The following is a 12,048-nucleotide window of genomic DNA, read 5'->3' as shown; positions in this document are numbered from 1 at the left end:
TAATAATAATAATAAAGTTGGAAGGGACCTTGGAGGTCATCTAGTCCAACCCTCTGCTCAGGCAGGAAACCCTATACCATTTCAGACAAATGGCTGTCCAGTCTCTTCTTAAAAACTTCCAGTGTTGGAGCATTCACCGCTTCTGGAGGCAGGTTGTTCCACTGGTTAATTGTTCTAACTGTCAGGAAGTTTCTCCTTAATTCTGGGTTGCTTCTCTCCTTGATTAATTTCCATCCGTTGCTTCTTGTCCTGCCTTCAGGTGCTTTGGAAAATAGCTTGACTACCTCTTCTTTGTGGCAGCCCCTGAGATATTGGAATACTGCTATCATGTCTCCCCTCGTCCTTCTCTTCATTAAACTAGACATACCCAATTCCAGCAGCCTTTCCTTATATGTTTTAGCCTCCAGTCCCCTAATCATCTTTGTTGCTCTTCTCTGTACTCTTTCTAGAGTCTGCATCTGGTGACATTGTTATTTATGGTAGTTGAAATTATAGTAAGAAATTGTGTGCTATATTAAAAATGGATACATTCCTAATAACAAATCTGCTTTGAGAAGTTGCAAATAGATGCTACAAGTGCTCCATGCATTTTGAAGTACTTTTTAGAAATAAAACCAGCTCTATAATCAAACAATCATTCAATCAATCATTCCAATCTCTCTCTCTCTCTCTCTCTCTTATTTGTGGATGAAACATATATCCATTTAGCTGTAGAAAACAAACTCTATTAAAATCAATATAACTACTAGGATTACAACTGAAGTAGATGGTTTTGACAATCCCTTTGTGTGTTGTGGGTTGTACAGCCACTAGAGCTGATTTAAACAAGTTGTTTCTGCTATACAACCTCACTAAATAATTTATGGAACACAGAATAGTTATTTCCTCCTTATTTAATAAATGCACCCAAATGACTTATTTGCTGGTCATACAATTGTGAATTTTTGACCATGAACTTGAGTACTTGTCACTTTTTCTCTTTTAAAATTTATTTTCATTTTCTCTTGCTATATTTTTCTATTCTTCTAAGAGTACTGAAGGATGAAAATGGCAAAGAAAGATAATGGTACTGATAATGAGGCAATATTACAACATTATATATTGTATATTTAAATACTTTACTAAACTTAAATTTCTCTTCTTTTTGGTAGAAAACTCAAATGTCTTTATAGAGGGTGATCACATTCATAGAGAAATGTGGAATGCCCCTTAAGGCATGCTAGCAATTATTTCACAAATATATTACTAAAGTAAACAAATAAAAGATGTTATTAGCTTTTTTTTAATACAGCCAAGTCCAGTTTTACCATGTTAGTCATCACAAATGTGTTGGGACTACAATCCTCAGTTTCCCCATCCAACATGCTAAGTAGAAAAAAACAAACCTAAATAAATATATATTACCAGAGTGTCCATCTAATGCAGGGGTCCCCAACCCCCGGTCTGTAGACCAGTACCGGGCCATGGCATGCCAGCAACAAGACCGCACAAACAAGGAAAGCCCCATCTGTGGGATGCAGGCAGCACACAAAACCACGCCCCCTCCGGTCTGTGGAAAAACCTCTCTCCACATAACCGGTCACTGGTGCCCAAAAGATTGGGGACCTCTGATCTAATGACTTGGTATGCTGATCAGCTGCAACGTGCTGTCAAGTGATAAAGAAATTCTTGCCATCTATTTTGATTCTTGAAGTTATTTAACAGAGCACTGAAAATTTCTGTTTATCATTTTGTAATTAATAGACTAATTCTAGCATTGAAGAGTTAGAACTTACTGCTAAAGCATACAACCATGTGAGTATTAACTGAAAACTCTTCATAGCTAATTCACTGGGTTCCACAGCTTGATTCTACATTTATATTAAGCTTGTCATGCATAGAAAAAAAAAATCATACGTTGCTCAAGTGTAGGTAGGAAGTCCTTGCAGAGTTTGAGGAGATAAGGAGTTTCAGTATTCTGAAAAACAGTGAATTGTTACTACTTTTGTAAATTATTATTTACTGTTATATAGTGTTCTATTTACTTAATTGAAAATGCATGCAAATAATGTGATCAGGATCTCAGAGGACTTCTACACCACCATTGCTTCCACTTCCCAAATGCTTTTGAAGATAATCTATAGACATTTTCAAACCATGCAGCCTTGACATGCTGGGAATAAGGATTAAACTTTTAATCAATATTTTACCCACAAGGGAAATTGCTCCCCCCCCCATTCACATTTGACCATATCCCAAATAAACAAACTAGCAGTTTCTATGCGATGCAGTGAAAAAAGCATCAAAACAACATTTGAAATTTAGAAGGCAAAAGAAGAAGGAATTTCTGCAAAACGGAAAGAAGCCACTTTCAAATTTGGAGTATTTTATCCTCCTAAAATCTTAGTTTCACTTATTGAGAGATGATATATTATATATGGATATATATACATTCATTAAAATAATGAATATATATGGATATATATATATATATATATATATATATATATATATATTCATTAAAATAATGATCACCAAGAGAATACTTAAATAAAGTTTAATTAATCAACCTAGCTTTCGTCAAAATACATATGACATCGTCAGGGTTAAAAGGCAAGTAAAAAAGGGGGGAGACTTACAGTATATACCGTTGTCAAACGTCCTGTTATCAAGCGTCTGCTTCCGGTTCTTGGAGCGCGTCGTTGGCCCCAGCTGTTTGGAGTATAATTCAAGCTTACCTCCTTTAACACACATTCCTTTGTTACTAGCTCGCATTCCCTCACACCTCACTTGATCGACAGCTTCAGCATTAAGTGGATTCAGGATACTGGTCTTCACCCCTCCCCCATGTGTAACTCTTTCATCACTCTGCACCTTTTCATCTTCCCTCCCGTGCACCACCCCAAGGCATCTGCTTCCATTCCAATCACCCTCCTCCCACATATACTCAAAGCGTTCCTCGCTGCCATCCCATTGGGAGCACTCCATTGTTCGGTCCATTGCCGTTGGGCATCACCTTCCTTTACACTCAACTCCTGGTCGTCTTCCTTCTCAGGGCTCCTCTGCCTTGATCGTAACTGTTGTTTGACAGCCCGACCTCATGCTAAATGCACCGGAGAGGAGTGTCTTCCTACGTTTAACCGTGACCAGGTCACCATCGCATGCCTGATGATCCCCTTGAGGCTGGAACAATATTTCTACTTATTGTTCTCAAGTAAATTGCAACCAAACCACTACAAATTAACTATCTTGCATCCAGCTGAGAAAATGGCATCCCAGAAGTTCTAACCTGTGGTTGCCAGCATAGAGTTATCTTGCATAATCAGAAATCCCAAAGTTGGCTTTTGTTTCTGTTTACAGCAGAAGAAACAGCAAAACTTTCCCTGGGTATACCATGGTCATTATTTTATTAGAAGCATTTGACAAATATTTTAAGATCTGCAACTATTTGCGAGTCAGATATTATTATTATAACTAGATAAAATAGAAAATGTAAATGTATCTTTCATGCTAGTAACAAATAAGGGATCATACAATATATTGAAAGAAATCCAGCCAATTGCACATCTCCAAATACTTCAACAGGAGCAAGAATATAGCCCTCTTCAGCAACACTGGAATTGCAAACTGGAAAGACAATATGATCATAGTTATATGCATGATCCCTACCCTTTGCAGACTTTATATAGCTGGCCAAGAGTTTGATGGGAAATGATCTTTGCATATCCTAGGATGTGAATAAAGCAGATTCTGAACTGTCTAGAGAACTCCAATTCACTTACAAGTGGACTGGTCCCTTCATGGCCCCTGGCTGAACAAGTGAAGATCAAGGAGAGAAAAGAACTAGCTTACATACCCTGTTTTCTCCCCATTTCACATGAAGAGGATTGCTCTTCCAGGGGAGTTTTCCCATGCCTTTCTCACTATTTCATACTTCATTTATTTTTAATGCCATATATAAATGAACACATTTGGAATCCTATTTCAGGTTCTCATTGAATAACATATGAACTTCATCTGTTTTTAGTTAATGGTCTATTATTTCTAGAAATTTTGTTTCTTTCAGAAACAAGATATTTTTAATATTTAGTTACTTGTTAACAAATGAGACTCTGAAGGATGGAAAGCTAATTTAATAATGTTTTTGGACGTTTTGATTTGAATGTTATAATTATAAGACAGCCCTCAGGTGGCTAACATTCAAGAAAAATGGAGAATAGTTATCTTATATACAAAAGGACAAGTAAAAACTACATGGAACAAAGCACAAGAATCTCTCTCTCTCTCTCTCTCTCTTTCTCTCTCTCTCTCTCTCTCTCTGTGTGTGTGTGTGTGTGTGTGTGTGTGTCTGTCTGTCTGTCTGTGGGTCTATGTGTCTGTGTCTCTCTCTGTGTGTAGGTATGTATGACTCTAAAAGCCATAGATTTTAGATTTCTAAAACAGCCCTGGGACATCTGAGGCAGTAACCTTTCACGTTTTGCTGCACATTATTAGGGAGTCTTTCTCCAATACTCAGGAATACTTTAGGATTAAACACAGAGAGGTACTTCCTTCTAGGGCAGCGGTTCTCAACCTATGGATCGCGACCCCATTTGGGGTCGATCGACCATTTCACGGGGGTCGCCAAGCAAGGCTGTCCGCCATTTTTTCCCCCTTTTCCGGCGGGTGCCTTACCTCCCTTGGGCTGGGCCAGCTGGTGGTCAGCCTGCTCCATCTCTGCCGCTTGCCAGCTACGCCTCGGCCGGCGCAGGGGGCAGAACCACGCATGCGCGGCGCTCCCGGGCAGGCAAAGTCCTCGACTTACGACCGGTTGGGTAGTCCTCGACTTACGACCAGTTGGGTAGTCCTCGACTTACGACCGGTTTAGTCCTCGACTTACGACCGGTTTAGTCCTCGACTTATGACCGGTTGGGGGTCACGGCTTTAAAAAGGTTGAGAACCACTGTTCTAGGGTTTATTATACTCCTATATTGCTTGCCTTTTGAGTCTAGACCTGGAACCTATTGGATTGTTTTTATTCTATCTCATTTCCATGCTAAACTATTACTCAAACAAAGCCACAATTTTATAGAAAGGAGAACCTTTGGCCTGTTTATGAAGATAAAGCCACAAAACACGAGGAGCATGTCAGATGACCATAGGATTTCCTGCCATCTGGATTTTTGTCCCAAAGATGCTGAAGAAACCTGGGTGGAGAGGAAAAGTGAGTAAAGGAAATGAACATCCCTGAGCAAATGGAACAATCAATCATCTTTTCTGAGTTCACTTGATTTAAATATATGCAGTCTTCCTTCTTTGGAAGAAAGATCCAAGTCTAGTTTAGAAAGGAATAAAATATTATATAGTTATACAATTTGCTAGTAATCAAAGAGTAAATGTCACAAAAAGTGACAGGATGAACATCAAAGAGAACAGCTAGAATTGTGAATTTCTTTTCTGGTGGTAGTAGGTAAAAATGTGAGTTAGAAATAGACAGACACACAATTAAAATTACAATGTATATATTATTATTTTGCTTTGGAGTAGTGAGTTATTTACAATAAGACTACAATTGTTATAATACTAATTCATTTTACAGATGTTTTTATGCAATTTTGATTTTCTCAAAGACACTGCTGTCAGGAATAGTCAACACACAAAACAGTATGATTGAATAAAACAGCATAAAATGAAATATCTGGTGATAATAGATCCTACAGTATGAACATTATAAGTGCATTTCCAAGAAACTCATAACTGCACGAACAAACGGATATAAAATTACATGGATAAGTAGAAAAACTTCAGATGTTGCTGAACTGAGCTACTGTTTCCACATATTCTGCTTTGGCCATGCTGAATGACACTCCTGGAAGATCCCAGATTCTCAATACACATCTGTGTATCACTTCTACCCCTCACAGCTCAGGAAATATCAGATAATTTACTCTTCACAAATAAAACACTGTGGTCATATGTAACTGAAGAACTATTTTAAATGAATGGTATTTTATCTGGGCAGTACAGGGTCAACATTCAAGAATCAGATACCTTTTCAAAAAACAAATTACACATATATTTTATTTGATGCAGATTTTTTTATCTCTAATTGTTTTTTATTTTATTTTGAAGTTTAAATATACAGTCCTGGGACTAGCACTCTTTTTTAAAAAAAATACCTGCCTTTATTATTTTTATAAATAATTCAAGGCAGCTAATATATTTAATACTCCTTTCTCCTCCTCCTCCTATTTGCCCCATAACAATAGCTTTGGTGAGTTGCGCTGAGAGAGAGGGACTGGCCCAAGATCCCCTAGCCAGTTTTCAGCTAGAACTCACAGACTCCTAGTTTCTAGCCTGGTGCTTTAACCATTGTTCGGTAATATTTTTTAAGAATCTGCAGATTTCAAATATTTCCAATAATGTAATCTATGTATGAAATAATTTGATAATCCAAAAACAAGTATTTATGTAAAGTCATTCATTCAGTATATAAAAATTCAAAGCTATAGAGCAGGGGTGTCAAACTGCCGGCCCATGGGCCGGACGCGTCATGAGGAAACCGCATCCACCCCATTGCCAGCAATGGGGAAAAAGCTCTGATACGTCGCGCGATGTCACATGACGTTGTGAGTTTGATATGTCTGCTATAGAGAATCTGCCTACAAAATGTTACATTTTAGATTTTAATTAGCAACATGTTTTGTGAATGGCAAAGTGTCAAACTAATTAGCAGAGGGAAAGAGTCAAACTGAGATTTATTTTATAATGGGTTTAAGGCTCTTCCACCTAACCCTTAATCTGAACAATCTACACAAACAGTAGCACCTGTAAGGAGAATTTGATAACAAAGTCCTCTGACAACCTATATTGCTGACTGTCAATAATGTCTGTTTTTCAGGCTAGTTTCTCTTTATTAGCTTGAACAAAACCTTAGAATAAAACAATCACCTTTGGTGAGATTGGCATCTATATAAACTTGAAAAATAAATGAATAAAATAAATAAAATCCTACACATAATTACTGAGAAACAAAGCCTACTGAAATCAGTAGAATTTATTCTCATATCAACATGAACATGAGGCTACAGCTTTTCTTAAGAGCAAAATTCCAGTAAATTCAAAAGTATTTATTTTTAAGAAGATCTACATAGATTTGTGCTATTATGAATTCAGAATGCCTGCTATATTTCAAATCCAGGTAATTATTTTTAAAAAATACAGATTACAACCTATATTAGTGTAATATATTTTCTTCTCATGGTACTTTTATTTTTCATTTTAAAATCATGTGTTCAGTAGCACTAAATTGCAGATATTCTTTAAATTATAAAAATCAGATTCAAGGCATATCCACAAACACAGATACGTATGTGAGCTTTGAACACTGAAAGGGAAAAATAGAAACATCTTTTTTTAAACCTTCCTTTGTTTGTTCCTTTGTTAATATCTTGCTCTGCTAGGTTTACAAATCCTAAATAAATAGAAATTAGTGCTCCTTACTTTGCAGTCCATTTGCTTTAGATGTTTGCCTTGAGGGACATTTGTGTATTCTACTAATGGCTGCAGTAGAGTGCTGTCTCATTTTCATTCTGGCAAAAAAAGCCTGTTTCCATGGTTACAGTTTCATTTGCTGGAGAGAAACTGATGGTTGCTAGTGATCCTGTCATAAGCAACTTCTGTCAGATTTCTTATCAAGTAGACATATTTTGACAAAGTGAACGATAACACCATAATAAGAGAAGTAAGTTGTTACTTGGCGTAATGAACCATTTAGTATTAAATGAAATGTGAAACCACATTGTAAAGACAAAATGTGTGGGGACAGAAAGTAATATTTATACATATTTCTTCTTCCCACACATACACGTGGACGTATGCATATATGCACAAGCACACACATAGACAGACATCCACAATCAATATTATAGTGATTAGTGTCTTACCTGCTTTGGGTTGTCAAAGTAATGTACAGTGTAAAACTGCATTTCATTTTAGGGTCAGATATAAACCTGCAGCTTAGGATGCATATCACAAAAAGCATGTGCAAAGCTTTATGGACATCTAGTTTTTTCTGTGTTAGCCCATTTAACTTGGATTGGCCCAAGGCTAGCCTGGGGGCTAAGTGAGATGTACTATTTGAAAAAAAGCATGATAAAAGACAGGTCACAGCATTTTGCTCCCAACAGATTATATATTACTCTGGTTGTTAACAAGATATGTTTGCCTTTTAGAACTGGCAAGCAAGGTTGGCTGAGTTCTTTCTTCTTGTGAATAGATGCAATTGGCCCCTGTGATTCATCCAGTCTATTGTCAAGAATAGAGGGGAAATGCAAGACCTGCTTCAAAAAGCCTCCATTTGAAGACCATCCTTTGCTAGACTGAAGGTAGCATCAATAGCTAGTGCTATAGTCTCTACCTAAGGAAGCTTTTCAAGGGTTTGCTTGGAATAAAAAGCAGAACAAAATACCTTTAGAATCATAGCTGCTGAAAATAAAAACATTATACAGCCATAAAACTACAGCCCAAAATACCAAAAAAACCACTGCAAAAGACGAACTACAAACAAAAATTAAAATAAGCAGGAAAATGGTGAGACAACACCTATCTGACCTTGACAAATATAAATTACTGGGACCCAAGAGACTACATGTCAGAGTTCTGAAGGAGCTGGCAGATGTTATCTCACAACCACTGCACCATATCTTTCAAAATTCCTGGTGCACCAGGGAAATACCTGAGCATTGGAAAAGGGCTGATGTGGTTCCCATCTTCAAGAAAGGGAAAAAAACAGACTCAGAAAACTATAGACCAATTAGTTTAATATCAATACCTTGGAAGATCCTAGAAAAGATAATCAAAAACAGATCTGCAGACAACTAGAAGCAAACAAAGTTATAACTAGTAGACAGCACGGGTTTGTTAAAAAACAGATCATGCCAAACCAGTCTTATTTCATTCTTTGATAAAGTGACTAAACTAGTAGACCAGCGAAATGCTGTGGACGTAGAATACTTAGATTTCAGTAAGCCATTTGATAAAGTAGATCACAACCTACTCCTTGGTAAGCTAGAAAAAGGTGGAATAGACAACATCACCACCAGATGGATCTGTAGCTGGCTGGCAAAACATACTCAACGAGTAGTCGTCAATGGCACTACATCCACATGGAGACAAGTAAGCATTGGGGTACCACAAGATTCCGTCTTAGGCCCAGTACTCTTCAATATCTTCATCAATGACTTAGATGAGGGAATTGAAGGGAAACTCATCAAATTTGCACATGACACTAAACTGGCAGGAGTATCCAACATCCCAGAAGACAAACTCAGGATCCCAAAAGATCTTGGCAAACTTGAACAATGGGCTCTATCCAACAAAATAAGTTTTAATGTAGAGAAAAGCAAAATTTTACATTTAGACAAGAAAAATCAAAGGTACAAGTACAGATTAGGCGAGACCTGGCTTAAAAACAGCAACTGTGAGAGGGACCTTGGAGTCCTAGTGGATGATCACTTGACTATGAGCCAGCAGTGTACAGCCAAAAAAGCTAATACAATCCTGGGTTGTACAAACAGAGGCATAGAATCAAGATCACGCAAAGTATTAATACCGCTTTATAAAACCTTAGTAAGACCACACATGGAATACTGCAGCAATTTTGGTCACCATATCACAAAAAAGATGTTGAGAGTTTGGAAAATATTCAGAGAAAAGCAACTAAGATGATCAAAGACCTGGAGACTAAAACATACGAATAACAACTGCAAGACTTGGGTTTGGCTAATCTAAAGAAAAGAAGAAATAGGGGAGACATGATAGCAGTGTTCCAGTATTTGAGGGGCTGCCACCAAGAAGAGGGGGTCACATTATTCACCAAAGCACCAGAGGGCAGGACAAGAAACAATGGTTGGAAACTGATCAAAGAGAGAAGCAACCTGGAATTAAGGAGAAATTCCTGACAGTGAGGACAGTGGAACAGCTTGCCTCCAGAAATTGTGAGTGCTCCATCACTGGAGATTTTTAAGAAGAGGCTAGATAGTCACTTGTCTGAGATGGTTCTCCTGCTTGAGCAGGAGGCTGGACTAGAAGAACTCCAAGGTCCCTTCCAGCTCTATTCTATTCTATTCTATTCTATTCTATTCTATTCTATTCTATTCATATATTTTAGAAGAAAAATAATGCAGGCCACATTCTCTTTGTTGAAAAAGAAATATGCTATTGTTACTTACAAACCAGCTTTGTCAGGTAGTGCAAAGGTTGGTTGAATGGATGGTTAACAGGTTGGTTGGTTTAATCAGTTTGGCTGGAGATTCAGTTACTTTTTCAGAGAAAATTCTGGATCTTAGTGACAAAGTAACCACAGCTTTCACCAGTTTATTAATAGGAGTTGGGTATACTCTTGCAGTACCTATGTGCATGTATTAAGAATTTCAATGCAGTTAAACTCCATACAGATACATATTTAATTTACACTTGATGAAAAGTTCTAGCACTTAGCAGAATATTCACATCCTTTCCTTTTTGGTCAAATGATGGCTTTGTCCTTGCAGAATGGAATCAAACAGTTCAGTAAACCTATATTGCAAGTTAATCTTTAGATAGATCTGAAAAATGATTGGCAAATCTATTCTGGCCAAACATTCAGAATTCTTACTGGAAAACACATTTCAAAAAAAGAGAAAAAACTGGGAAAAATAAAGTCTCAAGAACAACAGAACAGAAAAACTTGGCTAGGTACAACTGCCTCCCTAAACAAATTAAAATAAATATTGTTGAAATAATTACAGTGAAAGACAGCTGTGCCTTGGCGCATCAAGGTGCTTTATACCATAGATGCAGTAAAATATCCAAGTGTCGAACACTCTTCCAACTATTGGAATTGCCAAATGAGGCCTCGAAGCAATGCAACATATCCACTTCACTTCACAAAAGAGCTCTGAAGGTATTTTATTCAAATAGTCACCAAAGCCAAGCACTTTTTGAAGCTTTGGGTAGCTCTAAATTATAACACATATCTGATGGATTGGATTCAAATTATCTATCAAGAGAATGGGATATAATGGAAAGCATTAGGAGCTAATGAGAACAATTTACTAGAGAGTTGCCAATTGTTTTCTGGAGCAGAGTTTTGTGGATTCTAGTAAAAGTAGTCTCTTATTTGAGTTGAACTCTCTCCTTGGTGACTTTCTGAGCCTAAGCAATGCAGTAGTAGTAGTAGTAGTAGTAGTAGTAGTAGTAGTAGTAGTAGTAATAGTAGTAGTATTTTGCTATTACTTTGTAAATGGATGTCTTGCTCACTTCTCAACCTAGGCTACAGACTTTGCATTTCTTGATGATCCTATCTAAAAACATCCAGCAACAGAATCCAAAGTGATTGAGTTTGGAACAACATACGGCAACTCTAATGATTCAAAAATAAACCCTTTCTATGAATTTCTCACATTCCAAAGTACTTCTTTCACTGTATTTTCCCAAAACTTAATGTATTTTATTGAAAAGTGTTCAATAAATATTGAATAAATGTTTAAAATGCTTACCCTAAGATGTAAATAAAAACATTTCATGCATCTTAAAAATTGTAATCTGAGGTAGGAGGTATAATACTCAAAAAATGAGAAACTGAGCAAAATAAAAATGGTTAAAAATGGCTGTTTCTATGACATAGCCTGCTTTTATTTTTGTCATTTCTGTTCCCCAAAACATAAAACCAACACAGATATCATGTTATGTAAATCTATTTAGATGAGTATTAATTTAGAATAAAGGAACCTGAAAATGGTGTTTTCATTTATCATGCAGCAGAAATTAATTGAACAAGTAATGATAATGATAATAATCATCCCAGGTCATTGGGGAGGACTTGAAAGGTTGATAAAAATGCCAACATCTTATATTAGATGTATATAAAATATATATAGCTTTTGAGTAGTCATATTGGTTTTTAATCAATTTTAATTAATAATTGCCTTATTAGAGTTAAAGTAGGTATATATTGTTAGTATTATATCTGTTTAGTTAAATTGTAAGTTAGATTTGGAAAGATTTGTTTTAAGTCCTGTATTTGATTCCGGGAAGCTCAGGGGGGGA

Source organism: Protobothrops mucrosquamatus, unplaced genomic scaffold (genome assembly GCF_001527695.2).
Source record: "Protobothrops mucrosquamatus isolate PMUCROS unplaced genomic scaffold, P.Mucros_1.0 scaffold79, whole genome shotgun sequence".
Lineage (NCBI taxonomy): Eukaryota > Metazoa > Chordata > Lepidosauria > Squamata > Viperidae > Protobothrops > Protobothrops mucrosquamatus.
This window is presented reverse-complemented; position numbering follows the sequence as displayed.